Genomic DNA, 25,551 nt, shown 5'->3' on the forward strand with positions numbered 1-25,551 from the left:
TTCTCTTGGGTTGTATGTTTTTATTCTATCTCTGTCCTGAATGGGTGGCAAGAGGTCACTTCTGGGCAAGACGCGTGTGAGAAGACCAAAGTCCTAGAAATCTTGGTCTTTCTACCTTTTTTTCTTATTCTTTTAAGAATTTTTACCTCCTCCCCCAGATTCCCACTTTTGGAAGCATATTTCCAGTGTAGCTATTATGTTAATGTCTTTATATGAAAGATGCTGTGACTTGTATTGAACTCTCTGCTATACATTTTGAGACAATTTTCATACATAATACTTTCTTATTCTGGACAGAAACTCCTCTCCGAACTTTTAAAGTGGGGCAGATGTCAAAACACGTTTTAAGAAACGAAGAGTTGGATATGGATTATAACATCTCATCCTCACATCTTCTGATACTGGATTTAGTTCACTGGTTGTCACGAACCGGATGAAAGGCCTCGGGTTGACCTGGTTGGTTGGTTCATGGGCTGAGTCAAACTCCCGCTGTTCTTTCAGCTCTCCCCTGGACCTACAATGACACCTGAGGATGCTACCAGGGAGGGCTCGGAGCTCATGGTTGATGGCATTTAGCATCAGACCCCTTGAATGTTTCAGAAAGGACAGTACAAGCCTGGCAGTATGCTTCCACATTATGGTCAGATTTCACTTCTGATGCACGTTGAGTGACAGGTCCCTGAGGCAAACAAGAGAAGGAAGGGGTAGTTGGTTGCCACAGACACCCTAGATGGGACCTGCTTTCTCTTTTGCTGTGGATAAAAGTAATTACATGCCTTGGAAGTGGACTGCCTAGGTTAGAATGCTGGTATTCCAATAACTAATTCAGAGTAATCTTGGCAAGTTATCTACGATTTAGTGCTCTAAATGGGGTGATAATATTGCCTAACTTGTATGTTTGTTGTGAGAGAAAGTGAGACAATATAGATAAAGTGTTTAATAAAGATAAAATCCTGAAAAAAATTAATAGAACATCAACGAACTGTGGGACAACTTTAAGGAGACAAATGTATGTACTTTGGAGTTTCCAAAGGAAGGAGGGAGTGGTCATAATAAAATATTTGAAGATATACTGGCCCCAAATTTCCCAGCTCTGGTGAAAACTATAAACCCATAGGTTCACAGAATGCAACAAATTCCATTCACAAAAAAAGAAGAAAAATACAACAAAACACATCAAGGTCAAATTAAAAGCAGCCAGAGGAGGGGCGGAGTCAAGATGGTGGAGTGGGAAGACAGGGAAATTGCGTCTCCCCACAAATAGATCGGTGCCAGATGCCGGCGGGGGACCTGAGGCACAAGGAGACCCGAGGAACCCTGGAGCAACCAGGTAGGACGAGGGGGAAGTTGGGGGGCAGGAAAGGGGAAGCGGAGGGGACCAGAGCCCCTGGGAGGTGGCTGGGTGAGGGGGGAGGTTCCCACCTGGAGAGACACTTGGGGGCTGGGGAGATCAGGAAACTGCAACTGGGTTTCTCCCACCCAGGAGGCCTGATGAGCTCCTGGGCCTGGGAGCCTGCTGGGCTCCCCAGGGGGGTCCTCCAACCTCCAAGGCCCCCTCTTGGCCGCCTGGGTCCTGGGGGTGTGGGAGGAAGGGAGGAGGGCGAGGAGGTGGAGAAGCACACTGGTGGGGGTGGGGGCTTTGAGATCCGGGGACAGGGAGGTGAGAGGGCGTTTCACCTGCCCTCTTGGCCAGGTAGGCCTGGGCTCCCAGGCCTGGTCCTTCACTCTCCGGTCCCACCTCCAGCATGTGGGTCCTGGGGGTGTGGGGGGGAGGGGGATGGGGGAGGGAGAGAGGCAGACTGTGGGGGTGGGAAAGGATTTCTCCAGCTCAGAAGAATAAGGGAGGTGCTGCTGGGTATTTCTTCCCAGCAGGTCCTCCACCTTCCAAGGCCTCTCTGGACTGTTGGTCCTCAAAGTACAGGAGGGAAGCGGTGGGGGGAGAAGAAGAAAGGCAGAAGGGGGAGGGACCCTCTGGGATCAGAGGATCGGGGGAGGAGCAGAAGGTATTTCCACTGCCCAGTGGCCCGGTAAGCCTGTTGGGCTCCCGGGCCTGGTCTCCAACTCTCCAGGGTCCCTTCCCAGATGCGTTGGTCCTGGGGGTGTAGGAGCCTGACAGGGGAAGAGGAAGAGAGGCAGACCGGTGGTGGGATGTTCCAGGATCAGAGGACCAGGGGAAGTGCGGAGGACCTTTCCCCTGCCCGCTTGGGCCTGGTGGGCCTGCTGGGCTCCCCCATCTGGTCCCTCGGTCTCTGGGGCCCTCTCCGGCTGCATGGGTCATACAGGCGTGGGAGGGAGGAAGGAGAGGGGAAGAGTAAGAGTGGCAGACAGTGGTGGGGGGAACCTTGCAAGATCAGAGGATCAGGGGAGATGCTGCGGGAAATTTCCCTACCCACTTGGCACCAGGAGGCCTGTTGTGCCCCCAGGCCTGATCTTCGGTCCTCCAGGTCTCACTGGTCCTAGGGGTGTAGAAGGAAAGCAGGGGAGAAGAGGAGAGGCAGGCAGGGGAGGCAAATCAAGGGAGGCGGGGAAGATATTTCCCCTGCCCACTAGCCCTGGGAAATCTGCTAGGCTCACGGCCCTGGTCTTTCACACTCCAGGGCCCTCTCCAGCTGCTTGGAACTTAGGAGAATGGGGGGTAGGGGAGAGGAAGAGAGGCAGACAGGGACCCTAGGAGACTGGGATATCTGGGGAAGTGCCACAGGCGTTTCCCTAGTCCAGTTGGCCCTAGGAAGACTGTTGGGGATCAGAGTCTGATCTCCTGCATTCCAGTGCCCCCTCCAGCTATGAGGGTCTTAAGGCAATAGGAGGGAGGGGGTGAGGAAGAAGAGAACCCAAGGGGGGAGGGACACTTCAAGACTGGAGGACTAGGGGAGGTGCCTAGCATTTCTCCCACCAACTCGGGCCCAGGGAGCCTACTGGGTACCTGGACCTGGTCCTTTGTCCCCAGGACCAGAGGCATTCCTGGGCCTCTCTGCCTCATTGGGCCTAAGCCCCATTCCCCACCACCCCCAGGGCCTTTTCTAAGAATAGGCCCTGCCCATTGCCTACCTCCCCTCCCTTGTCTAAGCCCTGTGCCCACAGCCAAGGCCTTTTATGGCTTTTTTTCCCTTCCCACCTCCTCACTTTGGCTATTGCAGTTGTTTTACCTTCCAGTTGTTGCTCCATCTATTTTTTTAAAAAATTTTTTTCTAAAACATCTGTTAGTTTCCTATTCTTATTGTATTTTTTATCTTGCTATTGTTCTGCTGTTCCCTTACTTTTTTTAAAAAATTATTTTCATTTTCCTGCTCCACACGGCTTGTGGGATCTTGATTCACAAGCCCGGGGTCAGCCCTGAGCTCCTGAGGTGGGTGCTCTGAGTCCAAAACATTGGACTAACAGCAAAACCCAGTTCCCAGGGAATATTCATCAGAGTGAGGTCTCCCAGAGGTTCTCACCTCAACACCAAGACCCAGCTGTACTCAACAGCTTACAAACTCCAGTGCTTGAAACCTCAAGCCAAACACCAAGTGGGACAGGAACACAATCTTGCCCATCCAAATGAGGGGAAAATGAGACAAGAAAAAAATATGTCACGGATGAAGGAATGAGGTAAAAATACACAAGACCAAATGAGTGAAGAGGAAATAGGAAAATTGCCTGAAAAAGAATTCAGAGTAATGATAGTAAAGATGATCCAAAATCTTGATAACAAAATAGAGAAAATATAAGAAACAGTTAATAAGGACTCAGAAGAACTAAAGAGCAAACAAACAGTAATGGACAACAAAATAAATGAAATTAAAAATACTCTACAAGGTAGAAACAGCAGAATAACTGAGGCAGAAGAACAAATAAGTGAGTTGGAAGGTAGAATGGAGGAAATAACTGCCACAGAGCAGGAAAGAGAAAAAAGAATAGAAACAAATGGAAGACAGTCTCAGAGACCTTGGTGAAAACATTAAGCTCACAAACATTCGAATCACAGGCATCCCAGAAGAAGAAGAGAAAAAGAAAGGGTCTGAGAAAATATTTGAAGAGTTTATAGTGGAAAGCTTCCCCAACACGGAAAAGGAAATAATTAATCAAGTCCAAGAAGCGCAGAGAGTCCCATGCAGAATAAACCCAAGGAGAAACACACTGAGGCACATATTAATCAAACTAATGAAAATTAAACAAAAAGAAAAAATATTAAAAGCAGTGATCACTGCCTGAACCCTTTAAGTCATGTCCGTGCATCAGAAAAAATGTTAGCCTTTACTCTAGTTCAGACCTGGAGCAAACTAGAGGAGCCCTCTCTTTTCAGAGAGGGAGGCTGTTTTGTATAATCTATGAAAAGTATGCTTATTAACCTGTTAATAATAACCACTCAGCTAAGTTGTTAGAAAATGCTGGCAATTGACTCCTTTTAAAATTGTGATTCACTTCCAGAGGTCAAAGTGATGTGTTCTCTAACAGCAAATTTGAGCAAGATCTATATTAGTGTCCTAAGAGCATGGTTAGAAGGTTCATTAAGAATTTTGAGATATTTTAAAAATGGAGGGGGTAGGAGGACATGCGCTCACTGCCTCTTGCAAGAGCACTTGAATTGCAACTAACTGCTGAACAATCATTGACAGAAAGACACTGGAACTCACCAAAAAAGACACCCCACATCCAGAGACAAAGGAGAAGCCACAATGAGATGGTAGGAGGGGCGCAATCGTGTTAAAATCAAATCCCATAAATGCTGGGTGTGTGACTCACAAACTGGAGAACAGTTATACTGCAGAAGTCCACCCACTAAAGTGAGGGTCCTGAGCCCCACATCAGGCTTTCCAATCTGGGAGTCCAGCAACGGGAGGAAGAATCCCCAGAGAATCAGACTTTGAAAGCCAGTGGGATTTGATTGCAGGATGTCCACAGGACTGGGGGAAACAGAGACTCCACTCTTGGAGGGCACACAAAACAGTGTGCTCACCAGGACCCAGGGGGAAGGAGCAGTGACTCCATAGGAGACTGAACCAGACCTCCCTGCTGCTGTTGGAGGGTTGCCTGCAGAGGTGGGGGGCAGCTGTGGCTCACCAAGGAGACAGGGGCACTGGAGGCAGGGGTTCTAGGAAGGGCTCATTGGCGTGAGCCCTCCCAGAGTCCACCATTAGCCCCATCAAAGAGCCTGTAAGCTCCAGTGCTGGGTAGCCTCAGGCCAAACAACCAACAAGGTGGGGACACAGCCCCACCCATTGGCAGACAAACAGATTAAAGTTTTACTGAGCTCTGCCCTACCTACCATCAGTCCCTCCCACCAGGAAGCATGCACAAGCCTCCTAGATAGCTTCCTCCACAAGAGGGCAGACAGCAGTATCAGCAGTATTTCATCTTGTGGAACTGAAAACCACAGCCACAGAAAGACAGAGAAAATGAAAAAGCAGAGGACTTTGTACCAGATGAAGGGACAAGGTAAAACCCCAGAAAAACAACTAAATGAAGAGGAGATAGGCACCCTTCCAGAAAAAGAATTCAGAATAATGATAGTGAAGATGATCCAGGACTTTGAAAAAGGACTGGATGCAAAGATCAAAAAGTTTACCAAAGACCTAGAAGAATTAAAGGGCAAACAAAGAGAGATATGCAATGTAATAACTGAAATGAAAAATACGCTAGAAGGAACTCATAGCAGATTAACTGAGCCAGAAGGGCAAATAAGCGACCTGGAAGACAGAATGGTGATAATCACTGGTGTGGAAAAGAATAAAGAAAAAGGAATGAAAAGAACTGAAGACAGCCTCAGAGACCTCTGGGACAATGTTAAACACACCAACATTCACATTAGAGGGGTCCCAGAAGGAGAAGAGAGAGAGAAAGGACCTGAGAAAATATTGGAAGAGATTATAGTTGAAAACTTCCCTAACATGGGAAAGGAAATAGCTGCCCAAGTCCAGGAAACGCAGAGAGTCTCAGGCAGGATGAACCCAAGGAGAAACATGCCAAGACATATAGTAATCAGATTGACAAAAATGAAAGACAGAGAAAAGTTATTAAAAGCAACAAGGGAAAAACAACAAATAACATACAAGGGAACTCCCATAAGGGTAACATCTGATTTCTCAGCAGAAACTCTGCAAGCCAGAAGGGAGTGGCATGATATATTTCAAGTGATGAACGGGAAGAAGCTACAACCAAGAATACTCTACTCAGCAAGAATCTCATTCAGATTTGATGGAGAAATCAAAAGCTTTACAGACAAGCAACAGCTAAGAGAATTCAGCACCACCAAACCAGCCCTACAACAAATGCTAAAGGAACTTCTCTAAGCGGGAAACATAAGAGAAGAAAGGGATCTACAAAAACAAAAACAAAACAATTAAGAAAATGGTAATAGGGACCTATTGATAATCGCCTTGAATGTAAATGGACTAAATGCACCAACCAAAAGACATAGACTGGCTGAATGGATACAAAAACAAGACCCATATACATGCTGTCTACAAGAGACCCACTTCAGACCTAGGGACACATGCAGACGGAAAGTGAGGGGACGGAAATCATATTCCATGCAAATGGAAATCAAAAGAAAGCTGGAGTAGCGATACTCATATCAGATAAAATAGACTTTAAAATAAAAAATGTTACAAGAGACAAGAAAGGACACTACATAAAGATCAAAGGATCAATCCAAGAAGAGATAACAATTATAAAAATATATGCATCCAATATAGGAGCATCTCAATACATAAGGCAAATGCTAACAACTGTGAAAGAGGAAGTCAACAGTAACACAATCATAGTGGGGGACTTTAACACCCCACTTACACCAATGGACAGATCATCAACACAGAAAATTAATAAGGAAACACAAGCCTTAAATGACACAATAAATCAGCTTGATTTAATTAATATCTATAGGACATTACATCCAAAAACAGCAGATTACACGTTCTTTTCAAGTGCACATGGAACATTCTCCAGGATAGATCACATTTTGGGTCATAAATCAAGCCTTGGTAAATTCAAGAAAATTGAAATCGTATCAAGCATCTTTTCTGACCACAATGCTATGAGATTAGAAATCAATTACAGGAAAAAAACTGTAAAAAACATAAACACATGGAGGCTGAAAAATATGCTACTAAATAACCAAGGGATTAGTGAAGAAATCAAAGAGGAAATCACAAAGTACCTAGAGACAAATGACAATGAAAACACAACAACCCAAAACCTACGGGATGCAGCAAAGGCAGTTCTAAGAGGGAAGTTTATAGCAATACAATCCTACCTCAAGAAACAAGAAAAATCCCAAATAAATAATCTAACCTTACACCTAAAGAAACTAGAGAAAGAAGAGCAAAGAAAACCCAAAGTTAGTAGACAGAGAGAAATCATAAAGATCAGAGCAGAAATAAATGAAAAAGAAACACAGAAAACAATAGCAAAAATCAATAAAGCTAAAAGCTGGTTCTTTGAGAAGATAAGTAAAATTGATAAACCTCTAGCAAGACTCATCAAGACAAAGAGGGAGAGGACTCAAATCAATAAAATTAGAAATGAAACAGAAGTTACAACGGACACTGCAGAGATAAAAAGCACCATAAAAGATTACTACAAGCAACTATATGCCAATAAATTGGATAACCTGGATGAAATGGACAGATTCTTAGAAAGGAATAAACTTCCAAGACTGAATCAGGAAGAAATAGAAAATATGAACAAACCAGTCACAAGTAATGAAATTGAAACTGTGATTAAAACTCTCCCAACAAACAAAAGTCCAGGACCAGATGGATTCACAGGTGAATTTTATCAAACATTTAAAGAAGAGCTAACACCCATCCTTCTCAAGCTCTTCCAAAAAATTGTAGAAGAAGGAACACTCCCAAACTCATTTTATGAGGCCACCATCACCCTGATACCAAAACCAGACAAAGAGACTACAAAAAAAGAAAATTACAGGCCAATATCACTGATGAATTTAATTGAAAAAATCATCAACAAAATACTAGCCAACAGAATCCAACAACACATTAAAAGGATCATACACCATGATCAAGTGGGGTTTATCCCTGGAATGCAAGGATTCTTCAATATATGCAAATCAATCAATGTGATACACCATATTAACAAATGGAAGGATAAAAACCACATGATCATCTCAATAGATGCAGGAAAAGCTTTTGACAAAATTCAACATCCATTTATGATAAAAACTCTCCAGAAGGTGGGCATAGAGGGAAACTACCTCCACATATTAAAGGCCATATATGACCAACCCACAGCAAACATCATTCTCAATGGTGAAAAACTGGAAGCATTCCCTCTAAGATCAGGAACAAGACAAGGATGTCCACTCTCACCACTACTATTGAAGATAGTTTTGGAAGTCCTTGCCACAGCAATCAGAGAAGAAAAAGAAATGAAAGGAATCCAAATTGGAAAACAAGAAGTAAAACTGTCACTGTTCGCAGATGACATGATACTATACATAGAAAATCCTAAAGATGCCACCAGAAAACTACCTGAGCTAATCAATGAATTCGGTAAAGTTGCAGGATACAAAATTAACACACAGAAATCTCTTGCATTTCTATACACTAGCAATGAAAGATCAGAAAGAGAAATTAAGGAAACAATCCCATTCACCATTGCAACAAAAAGAATAAAATACCTAAGAATAAACCTAACCAAGGAGGTAAAAGACCTGTACTCAGAAAACTATAAGACACTAATGAAAGAAATCAAAGATGACACAAACAGGTAGAGAACATACCATGTTCTTGGATTGGAAGAATCAACATTGTGAAAATGACTATATTACCCAAAGCAATTTACAGTTTCAATGCAATCCCTATCAAATTACCAATGGTATTTTTCACAGAACTAGAACAAGAAATTTTACAATTTGTATGGAAATGCAAAAACGAATAGCCAAAGCAATCTTGAGAAGGGAAGATGGAGTTGGTAGAATCAGGCTTCCTGACTTCAGTCTATACTACAAGGCTACAGTGATCAGGACAGCATGGTACTGGCACAAAAACAGAAATATAGATCAATGGAACAGGATAGAAAACCCAGAGATAAACTATGGACAACTAAATCCATGACAAAGGAGGCAAGGATATACAATGGAGAAAAGGCAGCCTCTTCCATAAGTGGTGTTGGGAAAACTGGACAGCTACATGTAAAAGAATGATATTAGAACACTCCTTAACACCATACACAAAAATACATTCTAAATGGATTAAAGACCTAAATGTAAGGCCAGACACTATAAAACTCCTAGAGGAAAACATAAGAAGAACACTCTTCAACGTAAATCACAGCAAGATCTTTTTTGATCCACCCCCTAGAGTGATGGAAATAAAAACAAAAATAAATAAGTGGGACCTAATGAAACCTCAGAGCTTCTGCACAGCAAAGGAAACTATAAGCAAGATGAAAATACAACCCTCAGAATGGGAGAGAATATTTGCAAACGAATCAACAGACAAAGGATTAATGGCTGAAATATATAAACAGTTCATCCAGCTCAATATCAAAAAAAAACAAACAACCCAATCCAAAAATGGGCAGAAGACCTAAATAGGCATTTCTCCAAAGAAGACATACAGATGGCCAAGAGGCACATGAAAAGCTGCTCAACATCACTCATTATTAGAGACATGCAAATCGAAACAACAATGAGGTATCACCTCACACTGGTCAGAATGGGCATCATCAGAAAATCTACAAACAGTAAATGCTGGAGAGGGGGTGGAGAAAAGGGAATGCTCTTGCACTGTTGGTGGGAATGTAAATTGATTCAGCCACTATGGAGAACAGTTTGGAGGTTCTTTGCAAAACTAAAAATAGAGTTACCATATGACCCAGCAATCCCACTGCTGGGCGTATACCCAGAGAACACCATCATTCAAAAAGACACATGCACTCCAATGGTCATGGCAGCACTATTTACAATAGCCAGGACATGGAAGCAACCTAAATGTCCATCAACAGATGAATGGATACAAAAGATGTGGTACATATATACAATGCAATATTACTCAGCTGTAAAAAGCAATGAAACTGGGACATTTGTAGACATGGATGGACCTAGAGACTGTCATACAGAGTGAAGTGAGACAGATAGAGAAAAACAAATATCGTATATTAACACATATATGTGGACTATAGAAAAATGGTACAAATCAACAGGTTTGCAAGGCAGAAATACAGACACAGATGTAGAGAACAAACATATGGACACCAAGTGGGAAAAGCAGGGAGGGTTGGGGGGGAATGAATCAGGAGATTGGCATACCAAATTGTACACTCTAAATATATGCAGTTTATTGTCTGTTAACTGTATCTCAATAAAAGTTCTTAAAAAAAAAAAGAGTTTGGCAATATCTGACATTATTCAATGCATTTACCCTTTGACCCATTAAGCCCACATCTAGGAATCTCCCCTACAGGTGTGCCTGCAAAAGTACAAACTGAAATTTATTCAAAGCTATTAGTGTGCTATTGCTGGAGACTGCAAAAGATTGGAAACAACCCACACCATGGAATACTATGCAGAGTGAAAAAACAGCAGAAATAGCAAAGTCTCTGTGTGCTAATATGAGAGTATCACTGGGATATATTCTTAAGGGGAAAAAAATCAAAGCACCAGCCATTACATACGATGCTATTTCTGTGTGCGGAGCAAGTGGAACTAAGAATATGAACATACAAATATCCACATGCAAACACAAGGATTAGTATTTGTAAAAATAAACACAAGAATGAGAAATCAGAAAATACTAAAAAAAATCATATTTATAGATATATATGTGTAATGTACACATACATATGTGTGCAAGCATGTACGTGCATTGTGTGCAAGCGTGTGTATGCATGTCTGTGTGCATATGTGTGTATGCATGTCTGTGCACATGTGTGTGTGTGTATGTGTGTTTGTATGTAAACAGGAAGCAGGAAAAACCAGGGTAGGAGTAGGCATAGCTTCAGTGGAGGCAGGACATTTATGTATAATTTTGTCTTCTAAATAATGAAGATAAACTACCTATTGCAAAAAAATAAATAAAACCAAATTTTTTCAAAATGCTTTTACTTTCAAGCAAGATGAAACAAATGCACCTATATGTATCTCAAACGGATAACACAAATCACACAGGAAAAGACTGATCCCAGCTGACTTTAGAATAGAGTGCTTTATACAGGCATAGCAGAATATTTGCAACAGATGAGAAGAAACTCAAAGAAACTTTAAATTTCCGTACTCTCCTGCCTCCCTCTTCCACACTGAGAGACCCTTGTGATAAAGCTGGGCCCACTCAACACATACAGAATAACCTCTCTATTTATAGGCCGGCTGATGAGCGCCCTTCATTCCATTAGCAGTCTTAGTTCCCCTTTGCCATACAGGTTCCAGGGAGCGGGTGGGCACTTTCTGGGGCCATTCTTCCTCCTACCAGCGTTGCCTTCTGTGTTAGTTTCCTAGGGATGCCATAACAAATTACCACAAACGGGGTGGCTTAACACAGAAATACATTCTCTCTGCTGGAGGACAGAGGAATGAAAAATATCCACTGAGCTGACAAGACATCTTGAGACCAGAAAACAAGGTAGGCAGCTCCATATAACTGATGGGTCGGTTTCTTATGGGGGAACTTGCTCGCAGGGTGGGATCAGTGACAACCACCCAGAAGCACTGGCTGCTGCCCTCCATGCCGCTGGGGGGTCACGGGGACCATCTGATGGTTAACCTAGGGTACGAGGACAGGTGCCGAGAAACAGGACGTTCATCCTCAGTCGAGATTTATAAAGGGGTAACTGGTCCTGTGGGCGCTGGGAATACATCAGGGAAGCTTTTCATCATTGTCTGGGGACTAACGGAGCATAGAGGCCACCTGGCCCTAACGATAATTAAACAATATATATTAACTACAAAGCCCTAGACAACAGAGAAGTGATTCACTGCACCGTATGCTCCTGGGTAGGGTCTTCGGAGGGACAGGTGAAACTAAGGGCCCAAGACGGTGTCGGGAACGCTAACACCCATACACTCCACGCCCCACATCCTGAGAGCCCATGTAAGCTTATCCATCAGTGCGATTTGATCCGTCATTCTTCCCGGTAGACCGTAGGGCCAGATATCAGGAGGTGGCTTCCATCTCGAGCCTGCAGCAACCATGTGAGCAGCAGTAAGAGCAAAGGAGTCCTACCAAACTTGAAGGTGGCATAGTGGTTAACAATCCACCTGCCAATGCAGGGGATATGGGTTCAAGCCCTGCCCCAGGAAGATCTCATATGCCTCAGAGCAACTAAGCCATGGACCACAACTACTGAGCCCACGTGCTGCAACTACTGAAGCCTATGTGCCTATAGCCCGTGCTCTGCAACAAGAGAGGCCACCACAATGAGGAGTCCCTGCACCACAACGAAGAGTAGACCCTGCTCACCACAATTAGAGAGCGCCCATGTGCAGCAATGAAGACCCAACATAGCCAATAAATAAATCAATAATTTAATTAAGTAGTTAATTAAAGTAAAAAATAAAACAATTTTAAAAAAAAAAATACTAAGAACTATGGTTCCCCATTTACCCAGAAGGAAGTAAGCCAGGGAGCAAAAGCTTCAGCAAAGGAAATCGTTATCTACTTGATTAATGACTGGTTTCATGTGGGAGAGCAAACCAATCATGTAGGATTCATTCGTATGAAGGTGTAGGTATGAATGTTTTCCTGCCTGATTAAGGCACACGTCCAAAGCACACAGTTTTGCAGCATTACCTTTCTCATCGGAGCGAGTTCCTGGTTCTGAGGACAGAAGTCTGTGCCCCCTTCTTGAGGCTCTAGGGGAGAATGCTGTCCTTGCCTTTTCCAGCTTCTCTTGGCTCCAAGCGATCCTTGGTTTTTGGCCACATCACTCCAGTCTCTGCCACTGAGGTCACATAGCATCCTATCTCAGCCTCTTCTCTACATGTCTGTCTGTCCTCCTCTGGGTGTCTGTTGCAAAACTCCCTCTGCCTCTCTCTTATAAGCATATATGCCATTGCATTTTGGGCCCACCCAGATATGTATAGGCAAAATCTCCTCTCAACATCTCTATTTAATCACAACTTCCTTCTGCCATATTAATATTCAAAGGCTGCTGGGACTTGGGTATGGGCATAGCTTTGGGACCACCTTTCAGCACCTTCTAAAAAAGACTTGTCTGATCTACAATAAATATCTGATGATCATCGCTCCCATCTGCCTCAACTCTTAGAATATGGGTCGAATTTCACAGCAGCGTCCTAGCCGGCACTGTCAGGGTCACCAGATCCCTTCACAGCTATTAATTCATGCCAGCTGCTGAACCAATGAAACCAGCCCATGCTGGCATAAGGGGTCTCCTCAGTCCCCTTGTAATTACTGTTTTCTTTCAATGTGGCAATTCAACACCTTAGCTTGTCTGCTGGCCAAAGTGGTTGAGTTTTTCACAGTCTTCATTCCAAAGTAGAAGTAAACACTCCATTTCAACCGTAAACAGCTCTCTATTCATAATGCAATTTAAACTGAAAGATGCTGAAGCCTCTTCACCATGGTTTCATATTTATAGAGTATTTCAATATGGTTTGTACCCAGTGGCATGCAGGCCTAGGTCTTGTCCTACCTTCACTTTACTGTCATCCCTTTCAAATCTTCTTATCACATCCAATTTACTGTTGATGCTACCAGTTTTCATTTCTTTGCTGTACTTTAAGCTTTTTGGTGAATTCTCTCTTCAGTTATCTATTTATATAAAACACTTGAGTTGATCACTGGGAGATAAGGATGTAACACAACTACATAATTTGCTGTCTACACAAGCTCCGAATAGTAGATACACAGTGACCCGTCACCAGCAGACTATGAAAGGAGACCCATGATCCATCATGGATTACGAGGCACATTTGTTATTTACATAATGATTTTCAGACTCAAGAGCTAGCAACCAAGTCTGTGCTTTATGCAATTACTCACTGTCGATATACCACGATAACTGAAATTTCAATGATGTTTTGGGGGGACTAGAGTGATTTAAGTAAACTGTGGTACCTAAAATCCATAAGTATCAGAAGACTGCCTGTATTTACCAGAATGGCTAAAATTTAAAAGACAGACAATACCAAGTGCTAGTCAGGATACAGGGCAACTGGAACTCTCATACACTGCTGGCAGAAGTATATCTTGGTACAATTTCTTTGTAAAACTCTTTGGCAACATTTCCCTAATCACAATATACACCTGCTCTTTGATTCAGCAATTCTATTCTTCCGTTCCTATCCAACAGAAGTTCATATTTATGTGTGCCCAAAGACATGTATAAGAATGTTCATAGCATTGTGTGTAGTACCCAAACCTGGTAATGACTCAAACGTCCCTCAGTAGTAGAATGGTACATTAACACAGCTGAGTATTAACACTGCAATGAAAATGAACAAAACACGAGGGTGAGTCAAAAATTACCCACACTCTGGCTGTAGACTTTACAGAAGTTTTAATATAACTGGAGTGTGGATAATTTTTGACTCACCCTCATACTACTACAGGCAACAACATGAATTTCATGAACATAATGTTCAGCAAAAGAAGAGAGAAAGAACAACAACAAAAATACATGCTGTAAAATTCCACTTACATAAAGTCCCAAAACAGGACTGTCATGTCAGGCCAGTGGGGTTTGGGGAAGAGTGACAAGGAATGGGCACACAAAGGATTTTGGAGGGCTCGTAATTTTTTTTTCCTGATCTTAACTTTGTGTCCTTTTGAAGATCCACTGACCCATACATTTATGATGTGCACTGTTTGGTAATCACAGCATACTCTAGTAAATAAATTTATTGTTTTAAAATGATGGGGCCATTACATAAAAGGTATTTAGGCAGCAGTTGGAAGGTGACCCCACACATCAACGTTGTGACAATTGCAGCATCAAAAATATTCATGAGTTTAGTTGATTCAAGTGCACTTAATCAATGAAAATTTATGAGTTTATAATAATCCCCCCAAATAAGAGAATTTTAACTATTGATACATGTAACAAGAAATCAGATGAATTGCTAGGGAATTACACTAAGTGAAAAAAAAGTCCCAAAATGCTACATACCATATGGCAACCTTGATATGACATTTTTGAAATGCCAGCATTCTAGACGTGGAGAACAGATTAGTGATTGTAGGGGTAGGGATCAGGAGGAGGTGATCGGGTGTGGGGTTGTGGTGGGTGTGGTTACAAAAGGGCAACTTCAGGGGATCCTTGTAGTGAATGCCTGAACCGTGGTGTAAATATATGTGAGAAAATTGTGTAAAAGTAGATGCTCGCAAACACACTCACAAATGAGTACAAGCAAAATTCAGGGAATCTGAGAAAGATGAGGTAGATTGTATTAATGTCAATATTTTGGCTATGATATTGGACAGTGGTTTCCATGGTAGGAAACTTGGTAAAGGGTACCCAGGATCTCTCTGTATTGTTTATTACAACTGCATGTGAATCTACCATTATCTCAATCAAAAATTCAGTTTAAAAAAAGAGAGAACTCAAAAACAGTCTCTATTTGAGGTATCTAATAAATCAACTCCTTACTTAGAAAATCAGTAACTAAAGAGAAATAAATAAGCATTTCCCATAGGCACTGTATTTCAGGGAAACCAAATGAAGACGGATCTTTGCAGAAAAAGTAAGCTAACAATGTAGAAGGAGTAATCGAATTGGAAAATCATCTTTCTGTAACCCCGAACAAGATTACTGACTCATACAAAAATTATGTCAATGTCAAATGTATTGTGTATTTTTACTACTCATAAATGGGAAAATGTAACTATCTAATGAAGTAACTGAGGCTCATTTCACTAATCAACTGACCATCTCAGATATTTATATTTCCTGATGTGATATAATACAAATTGCACATTGCCTATCCTTTGTCTAGATAAAAATGCTTGACGTATGTCCTGTGAGATAATAGAAAATATACATTGGTCTCTGCCCCTGTTGCTGAAAGCTCAGCTTCTCTGTACACCAGTGCCTAATCAAATCTTGGAGACAGAGTTTTGGGTGAAGTAGAAAAGGATAGCTTAATTGCTTTGCTAGGCAAAGGGGGTACACAGTAGGCTCGTGCCACAAGAACTGTGCCCCCTCTCTGGGGAATAGGGAGAGGTCTTATAGTCATGGCTCATGGTCAGGGGTAGGTGATAAGGATCAAGGCAGTAACAGTCTTGCATTCTTCTGATGGGTTGGTGGTGAGGTAACTAGGAGTCAGCATTCTCAAACTTCAGGTCCAACTGGTCTGGGGTCTACATGCTTGTGGGCAACATAATCTCATCAGTCATTAACTTCTCCCATCTGGAGGGGGTTTCAACTTTTGCAAAATAGCTCAAAGGTATTGTTGTGTGTATTGTTGCTGGGGAAACAGGACCTGCCCCAAGGCTGCCCTTGACTGTTTCTCCCAGGTCTCGTGCATCCCCTCCCTTCACTAATTAACTGCTTGAATCTGCCCATTGGAACTCAGGGAAGGTCATGGAGGCTGAATGAAGGCTGTTTCCTATAATCAAAGAAATAGGGGACACAGAAAGACTTTGTGTCCAGGAGCCCCACAGGGCCCTACTCAGTGTCACCCCCAATTCCTGGCACAGAGCTCCTGAAACTTGTAATTTCCAAACCAATAAGAACACCAGGCGCATCTTTTGTTCTGTTGTGGCAGCTCTGGGTGGGCTCCTGGATGAGGGCTGGTCACTAGAAAGACCAAACCAAGATTAGAAGCTTGGCATTTTCAGCCTGCCCCCATCCTCCAGAGAGGGGGGCGCTAGGGACGGAGTTAACAACTGATCACGCCTGTGTAAGGAAGCCCCCATAAAACCCCAATAATATGGGGCTCAGGGCACTTCCAGGTGGAGGAACACATCCCAGGTAGGTGCTGGGAGGGTGATGCACCCGAAGTCCTGCACTTGGGACCCTCCCAGACCTCAGCCTGTCTGTCTTTTCAACTGGCTGTTCTTCTGTGTCCTTTATCACATCCTTTAATAAATCAGTAAATGTAAATAAGCATCTCCCTGAGTTCTGTGAGCTGCTCTAGCAAATTAATGGAACCCAAGGAGGTGGTCATGGGGACCTCTGATCTACAGCCAGCTGCGCAGAAGCACAGGTCACCTGGGCTTGCAACTTGCATCTGAAGTTTGGGGATGTGGGGCAGTCATGTAGAAGTGAGCCCTTAACATGGAAATCGGACTCCATCTCAGGGTAGTTAGTGTCAGAACTGAATTAAATTATAAGACATCCAGCTGGTGTCTTGGAGAATTGATTGATGGGGGAAAAACCTCCACACGCTTGGTGACCAGAAATGAACTATTTTATGTAAGTAATAAAGGAAACTCACAGGGAAGAAACTTAGACTAGGGAAGAACTGGGCTTTTCCCTACTCAGGAGGTAGAAGACTTTTTTCTTTTACAACCCTTAAGCTTCTACATCTAACTTGTAGTTTACAAGAAAATGCAGGAGATAGAAAAACTACTTAAAGTGCACCAGAGAAAGTAAAAGATGTGACACCCACAGTATAGCACCTGAGCCTCTTCAACATGACAGGTCAGGGGCTTAAAAAGGAACCCCTAGGCTTCTTCTTTTTAAGCCCCTGACCTGTCATGTGGAAGAGACTCAGGTGCTGTCCTGTGGGAGACATGCTCACCTACCATTCCAGATGATCCCCTACATTGTCCAGCTTCCCTCACTATTAGGTTGGGACCATGCAGCCAGCGGGGGTGTCAATTCTGGGCCAAGGCAGTTAAGAGCCAGTGGCCCTTCTCAGTTCCTCTCTTGGAGGCCACCACCCCGATCCAGACGGCCAACAGTCAACGCAGGGTAGGGGAGGGCCACACAAACTTTGTTGACTTTGTTGACTTCAGCTTTGTTAGCTGCAATAGCTGCATCAATCATTCTTCTCCAGTGTAGGCAGAGCCTGTGCTAAATTCAAAGGGACATATGGGCAAGCAACAGATACACTGCATGCTTCTGGACTGGAGTGCTAAAATCCTGGATAAACTGCTAGAAAAGACATTTAGGAGTCCATTGGAGAGATTCAAATATGGACTGGATGCTTGGCAGGGTGTAAAAATTTTACATGCAAAGTTGGAGGTCAGTAAATTAAAAAAAGTTAGGAAACAAATTTTGTGGTATGATATTATTTGTATATTGTGTGTGTGAACATACGCACATTTGCACTGATAACATAGGGTGTTAACAGTGGCAAATTTGGGATATAGTTTTTTTATTTTCTTACTTTTGCTAATCCTCAATAACTGCTTTCATAAAAGCAGTTTACATTAAAAGGCTATTTTTTAATTAAAAATAAAATTTTAATGATAAGACTGTGGCATTATGCTTGGTCATGTTAAAAAAAATCAACTGAGTAAATTTTAAAGATCTTAATGGCTTTGTTTAGCGATTCATGAATCAGACAGCATCTCATCCAGCAGATAAAAGGCACTCCAAGGAGCTGCACAAAGTGAAAGAATTTAATAGACAGAAGGCAGCAGAACAAGGAAGTTATGCTGGAAAAAAGTGGACTAGTTGTGGCACTTTCCTTTAGGGGACATCAGAGGTCCAGCAGACAGATGACCCCACTCGCGCTAATCAGGTGATTCGTGATTGACTGGGCTCAGATTCCATTTCTGGGGAAACACAAACTGTAATTAATTCTCGGTTTGGTCATGGGGGGCTTGAGGCAGGTTAATAACAAAACAGGGAAGGACAAAGCAAAAATAAGAAAATGCAAGCCCCAGGGAATAAACAAGTTGTGGCCTCTTTCACAGGACCCTGCCAGGGACAGCACAAACCTCTGGGTCAATGAGATAAGAAAAAAAAGAAAAAAAAACTAATGTATGCACTCTGGCTTCTGTACATTGCTTCTGCATAGATAAACCTAGCTATAGGCTCCCAAAAGCGTGGGGATTAGTCTATAAAAGGAGGAACTCTCCTTTAGTTGGGGGCTCAGTCTTTGGATATGAATCCACGGGGCCTGTACCAGTACAATAAACATTGCTTCCTGCATTACAAGCCTCGGTGTCCTGCCTACCTCTACCAGTTCCTCCAACATTTCTGGGGGCTCATCCGGGATCGGGAGATGGTATACAGAGACAGTGTTTTCACCTCCCTTGTCTCCCAGGGTATGAGCCCTGGGACGCTGGGGATGGTGACATCACCTGCAACCAGCGGACCAACTGATCCATAGGAGACTAGCCCTCCTGGCATGTCGGGGTGAGACTTCCAAGAGCACAACAGAACCCAGAGAGGCACAGGAACTAGTGCAGGGAGCACCGCCCAACAGACTGGTAAGAACCCGATTCATTCTTGTTTAATAGGCCTGTCCTTAAGTGACAGAAGAGGAGCCTGATCACCTCCCAAGAGTCACCTGAGTAACCTCCAAGACCCTCTCAGGGGGAGGGGAGGAGGCAAAACTGCGACTCTAAGGTTAAAGGATTGGGCAGAGGGCTGGAGCTTGTTGAATGAATGCGAGTGAATGAGATGATCAATTAAGGTCGAAGCGAGTGTTGAGTCCTGATCCGGTTCTGTGGCAATCCTCATATGGCTTAGGGTGGTTCTCTGGAGAAGTCCTGATGTGGGGTTTATTCCATCCCACCAATGCTAAGAGGTGCCTGAAAATTTCCATGAGGGAAGCAGCCGGAGACGGATGAAGCACATTCCCAAAACCCAATTTTCCTACTCCTACCCTCCCTTGTGTGTTGTCTGTTAGGACAGGAGGAAATGGGGGGCAAGCAAAGTAACCCCACCCCTTTAGAATGCATGATTAAGAACTTTTAAAAGGGATACTCAGGAGACTACGGAGTTAAACGGACCCCTAGAAAACTCCATACCTTATGTGAAATATAGTGGCCATCTTTCGGAGTAGGATGGGCCCCCCCTTGGAGGGCTCCTTGGACAGGGAACTAATCAATAAGATAAATAAAGTAGTGACAGGGGACCCCGGATACACAGACCAATTCCCATTTATAGACTCATGGCAGGATGTAGTCCTGATAAAGCCACCTTGGCTTCAGTTATGCCTAGAGGAAAATTGTAAGATCCTGATGGCACAGGTAATAGCCTCCTCTAGATACAAGCCTAAACCAAAAAAGCTGGTCCTAGCGGGAGAGCCAGAGGAAGTGTCCCCACCATATGTGCCCTTATACCCTCCCCTACCCGCTACTGACTCAGCAAGGAATAGTGAAGTCTGTAGCTCATCCGAAGCCTCCTTACCCATTATGCCCCAGACATCAGACTGCAAACCACCTCCTAGGGGCAAGACCTTGAACCCAGGAGAGCAGAAGGGAAATGAGAGCAGCCCACTCCTCACTCGGGACGGACGGGCGGCCCTAGAGGTGCCATTGAGGGTAACACAGGGACCTCTCTACTATGATCAGGATGGACAGATGCAGGGGGGACAACGTATATTCGTGTATCAGCCCTTCACCACAACAGACCTCCTGAATTGGAAAAACCATACCCCCTCATATACAGAAAAGCCCCAAGCTATGATTGATTTGATGCAGTCCACAATTCAAACTCATAAGCCCACTTGGGCAGACTGTCGTCAGCTTTTATTAACATTATTTAACACCAAAGAGCGCCACAGAGTCACACAAGCTGTCCTGTGGTGGCTAGAGAAACATCCACCAGAAGGCACTCTTAACACCCATGCATGTGTCCAATGCTATTTTGCTAAGGAAGACCCCCAGTGGGACCCCAATGAAATCCAGGGCCTTCGAATGCTAAAACGATACCAGGAGGCCCTGTTACATGGGATGAAAGAAGGAGGGGGAAAGGCTATGAACATGAGTAAGACCAGTGAGTTGCTCCGGGAGCCTGGGGAAAGCCCGAGCCAATACTATGAGAGACTGTGTGAGGCGTTACGCCTTTACACCCCATTTGATCCCGAAGCCACAGAGAACCAGAGGATGCTTAATGCAGACTTTGTGAGCCAGGCCCGAGGGGATGTCCAGCGAAAACCGCAGAAGCTTGAGGTTTTCTCTGGGATGAATATCAGTCAATTGCTGGAGGTAGCCACCAAGGTCTATATTAATCGAGACCAAGAAGCTAAGGATGTTATGTCAGGAGACTCATTTACATTGGGATCAACTGCTACCTATTGCCCTGTTGAGAATTAGGACAACCCGCACAAAACGGACTGGGTTTTCTCCATTTGAAATTCTTTATGGGCCACCGCCCCCTACAGTTAAGAGCGTAAGGGGAGATTTAAAAGAAATAGGACATATCACTTTAAGGCAACAAATGCAGGCTCTTGGCTCGCCCCTAACCGATATACATCACTGGGTTGGGGAACGACTGCCTGTAGGTCTAACTACTGACGTCCATTCCTTCAAACCAGGGGATACTGTATGGGTGAAGGAATGGAATGTCCAGCCTTTGAAGCCCCTCTGGAGGGGACCATTCACTGTTATTCTATCCACTCCTACTGCAGTAAAGGTGGCTGGGGTGACACCTTGGCTTCACCACAGCAGAGTGAAGCCGGCCTCTCCAGACTGGGCGTGCATCCCTGATCCAACGGCCCGTGTAAACTGACTGTTCAGACGGAACGAGCTGCGGCGCTTGGAGCCCCGGAAGACAGCAGCCCTGCCGCAGCCACTCCAGAGGCTGACTGATCTACGCAGGGCGGAGGCCTGAGAAAGGACGCCACAGCAAAAGGACAGAAGAGACGACTATTACCTCCCCACGGACTGGAATCCCTTTTCCTTGATTCTAGCTGCACTTTTAGCACTAAATCTAGCTGTGGGATTAGCATCTACTGCTCCTGAAGATTGGACATGGGGGGAAAGGACTTTCCTCGCGCTGTTTTTCCTCGTGCTTATAAGTTGCTTGCTTGCTATTGGATGCTTGGGATAATTGTTGCGATAGGAAGTACCCAAAACCCCTATTTCCCTATCAAGCTGATTGTTAATGTGCCTAGATCAGCTACTCCCTTTTCTGTGAAGTTTGATGCTTGCCAGGTCATACCATGTAGAGATCTAAATGCACAAAAACAACTTTCCCTGGTAGATAAATACCTCTGTCCTGAGACAGATAATAGCATGGGGCCACCCTGTCCGACTTGCAATGACATATGGTGGACCACTCAGTATCAAGGGTGGACAGCCAGCACAAGTCCACTCAGGTGGCAACTTAGGCAGGGATGGGACCGCCTGAGGCCAAAATTACATATTTACAAAGGAACTACACCCCCTAACTGCCAGCCGTTACAATGTAATTGATAATCCCTTCTATTAATAACCCTGCTGAAATAAACAACTTCCCTGTAGTAGCCCCTCGGACTTATGGACTGGGAGCTGATATGTCTGGAAGGGACCCCGCGGAAAATTCAAAATAGCTTTAGTCAGTGGTCCAGTAGTTAAATCTACTACCATAGCATCTAACCCAAAAACAGAGAAATCAAAACGCCAGCCTGTAAATAATCCAAAACAAGTAAAGGTGATTGAAGTAAAGGATTTGAGACAGACCCTAGAAATTGAAACAGAATATGGGGGCCAAATGCCTGGATAGAATGGGTAAAATTCTCAGTGTTGGCCCTAAACAAAAGTGACTGTTACACACATGCTCCAGGGCGACCACAGGCACAGGTAGTCCCGTTCCCTCTCGGGTTGGACAACGATCCTTCCGGATTTGGCTGCATGATGGTGCTCTATCAAGACAAAAAGGCCTGGGGAAATGAGACATGGAGGAGTTTGGCCCTGCTCTACCCGGTGATCCTCAAGTCAGACTCAAGGGTAACATCCTCCTTCTCTGTGGGAAAGGTGAACTACTCTTCGTGTCTCTCTAGACGGGGAGAAAAGTTCACTCCTCCTGTGGGAGACCTGTCAGACTGCATAAAGCCAAGAGACGTGTCGCACGAACTGGGAGCCAATTACTCTAACTTAAATATTCCTCGGGCCGATCTCTGGTGGTACTGCGGGAACCGGACTCTCTTGGACAGATTGCCCACCAATGGATGGGAACATGTGTCTTGGTTCAATTGGCTATACCATTCATCCTGGCATTCTGCCCCCCTACAAGGGCCAAAAGATCCATACCGGGATCTTTCGACCCAGAGATATATCGAGATTCAATAGGAGTGCCCAGTGGAGTCCCCAGTGAGTTCAAGGCCAGAGATCAGATAGCAGCAGGATTTGAGTTGTTCCTTTTCTGATGGGTAACAATTAACAAAAATGTAGATTGGATAAACTATATTTACTACAACCAGCAAAGATGTATTAATGACACTAGAGAGGCCCTAGAAGGGGTGGCTAGCCAGTTAGACACCACTAGCCGCATGAGCTGGGAAAATAGAATTGCCTTAGACATGCTGTTAGCAGAGAAAGGGGGAGTGTGTGTCAGGCTGGGAGGGAACTGCTGTACCTTTATCCCCAATAACACCGCCCCGGATGGCACCATAACTAAGGCCCTCAAGGGATTATCATCATTGGCAGACGAACTGGCTAGAAATTCAGGAATTAAACACCCTGTCACTGGCTGGCTGGAAAAATGGTTCTCAACTTTAGATGGTTACAAGACTCTAATGATAAGTGTGCTTACAATGTTGGGAATTCTCTTATTACTTCCCTGTTTTGTCCCCTTAATTATCCGGATAATTTCAAACTTCATTGAAAATGTAGTCGAGAGGAAAACGGCCACCCATGCAATGATGCTATGGAAATATCAACCAGTAAGTCAAGATGAAAATGATGCTATTGGTCCTTAAGTCAGATCCAAGCATCAAAGGGGGGAATGAGGCAGGTCAATAACAAAACAGGGAAGGACAAAGCAAAAATAAGAAAATGCAAGCCCCAGGGAATAAACAAGTTGTGGCCTCTTTCACAGGACCCTGTCAGGGGCAGCACAAACCCCTGGGTCAATGAGCTAAGAAAAAAAAGAAAAAAAAACTAACATATGCACTCTGGCTTCTGTACATTGCTTCTGCATAGATAAACCTAGCTATAGGCTCCCAAAAGTGGGAACTGGTCTATAAAAGGAGGCGCTTTCCTTTAGTTGGGGGCTCAGTCTTTGGATATGAATCCACGGGGCCTGTACCAGTACAATAAGCATTGCTTCCTGCATTACAAGTCTCGGTGTCCTGCCTACCTCTACCGATTCCTCCAACAGGCTTAGCATGAGTGACTCTCTTGGGGACCTGCTGTCTTGTTCTTCAACAGTCACAAATAGGGGTGGGGTCCAGGTAAACCAAGTTCTGCCCAAGAAACAAATATGAGAACGGAACAGGGTTAAAACCTGAAAAGAACGCTAGGAAAAGAATCCCAGGGAGTCTTTCTGTGGTTAAAGTTGCTTCATTTCAGAAGCAGCCATTTATCAAAGGCAATGCACATCTCGTCCAAGGGCCTGCCCTCCTCCTGTCAGGCAGGTTCTCCTTGGCTTTAAAAGGCCCTAGAACGGTGAACATCTCTGCTATCCAACAAGGTAGTCACAAGCCACACTGAGGGACTGAACATTTTAAACGTGGCTGGTACAGCTGAGAACTGAATTTTCGATTTATTATCTGATTTGATGTAATTACACTTTAAATTTAAAGAGCTTTACGTGCACACCGCAATCCCTGATCAAGCTGCTGGAAGCCCATTGGGAGTGGGGTGGGGAGGCAGCCAGGGTCCCCTGGGAGGTTGGCTCATCTTAGATGGGAGACAGGCTTTGCTGGGTTTGGATTTGTCGACTTAAAAAAATGTGCACCACCTAGAAGTTGTGAGTTATGTTTTATTCAGCTGGAATTTTTAGAACTTCAAGCCTGGAGGCAGCATCTAAAGTAACCCTCAGAGAACTGCTCTGAGCAGGCAAGTGGGGAGCCAGGTTATATAGACATTTTGTAAGGGCAGGTAGTCTGAAAGTCAAAAGATTATTGTTAATTAAAAAACCCAGATAGGTCAAGTTAAAGAATTTAGTGATTTTCTCTATACAGTAAGATGCAAGGGTCTGGGCTCACTGAAATCTTTCCTTCGCTGTGCCCCTCAGCTATCGGGCCAGGATCCCGTGTTTTCACATCCTCAGTTCCCTCAGGGCTCACATAGGGAGTGGCAGCAGTCTGATGGCTGCTAGATGGCTGGTATTCTTCTTCTTCCTGAGTTCCCTGGGGGCTCACAGGCTCACCTTAATCACTGATGACTGTGACATCCCTTGTTTACTGATAAGGCAGGAAATATTCCACTTCTCAGATCCCTCCCTGCGCTGAACTTTTCTGCCTCTGATGTTTTGCCTCCTGCATCCCTATCCCAGATCAAGGGCAAGGGTCTTCCCCAAGAGGCTCTGATAAGGTTATTTCTAGGTTTTTCCTCAAGTGCCATCTCTCCTCCTAAGGCATTGCTTCTGTAACCTCACTTCCCAGTTAACAATAGCAAAGCAGCACTAGACTCTGAGAGGCTCTCCCCAGCTGCCCTCTGGAACTGAAACGTTGCCCAAGGCAGCATTCCCCTTGGGATGTTCTGAACCTCCCAGGTTTATCGTCCAAATGAAAGAAGGAGAAAAAATTACTTAACAGGAACAAAGCCTCAAATTCGGGGCTTTGAGTTGATCAACAGGCCTTCGAAGGCAGTGTTGGAGACC

This window comes from Hippopotamus amphibius, chromosome 5 (assembly GCF_030028045.1).
Source record: "Hippopotamus amphibius kiboko isolate mHipAmp2 chromosome 5, mHipAmp2.hap2, whole genome shotgun sequence".
Taxonomy (NCBI): Eukaryota; Metazoa; Chordata; class Mammalia; order Artiodactyla; family Hippopotamidae; genus Hippopotamus; species Hippopotamus amphibius.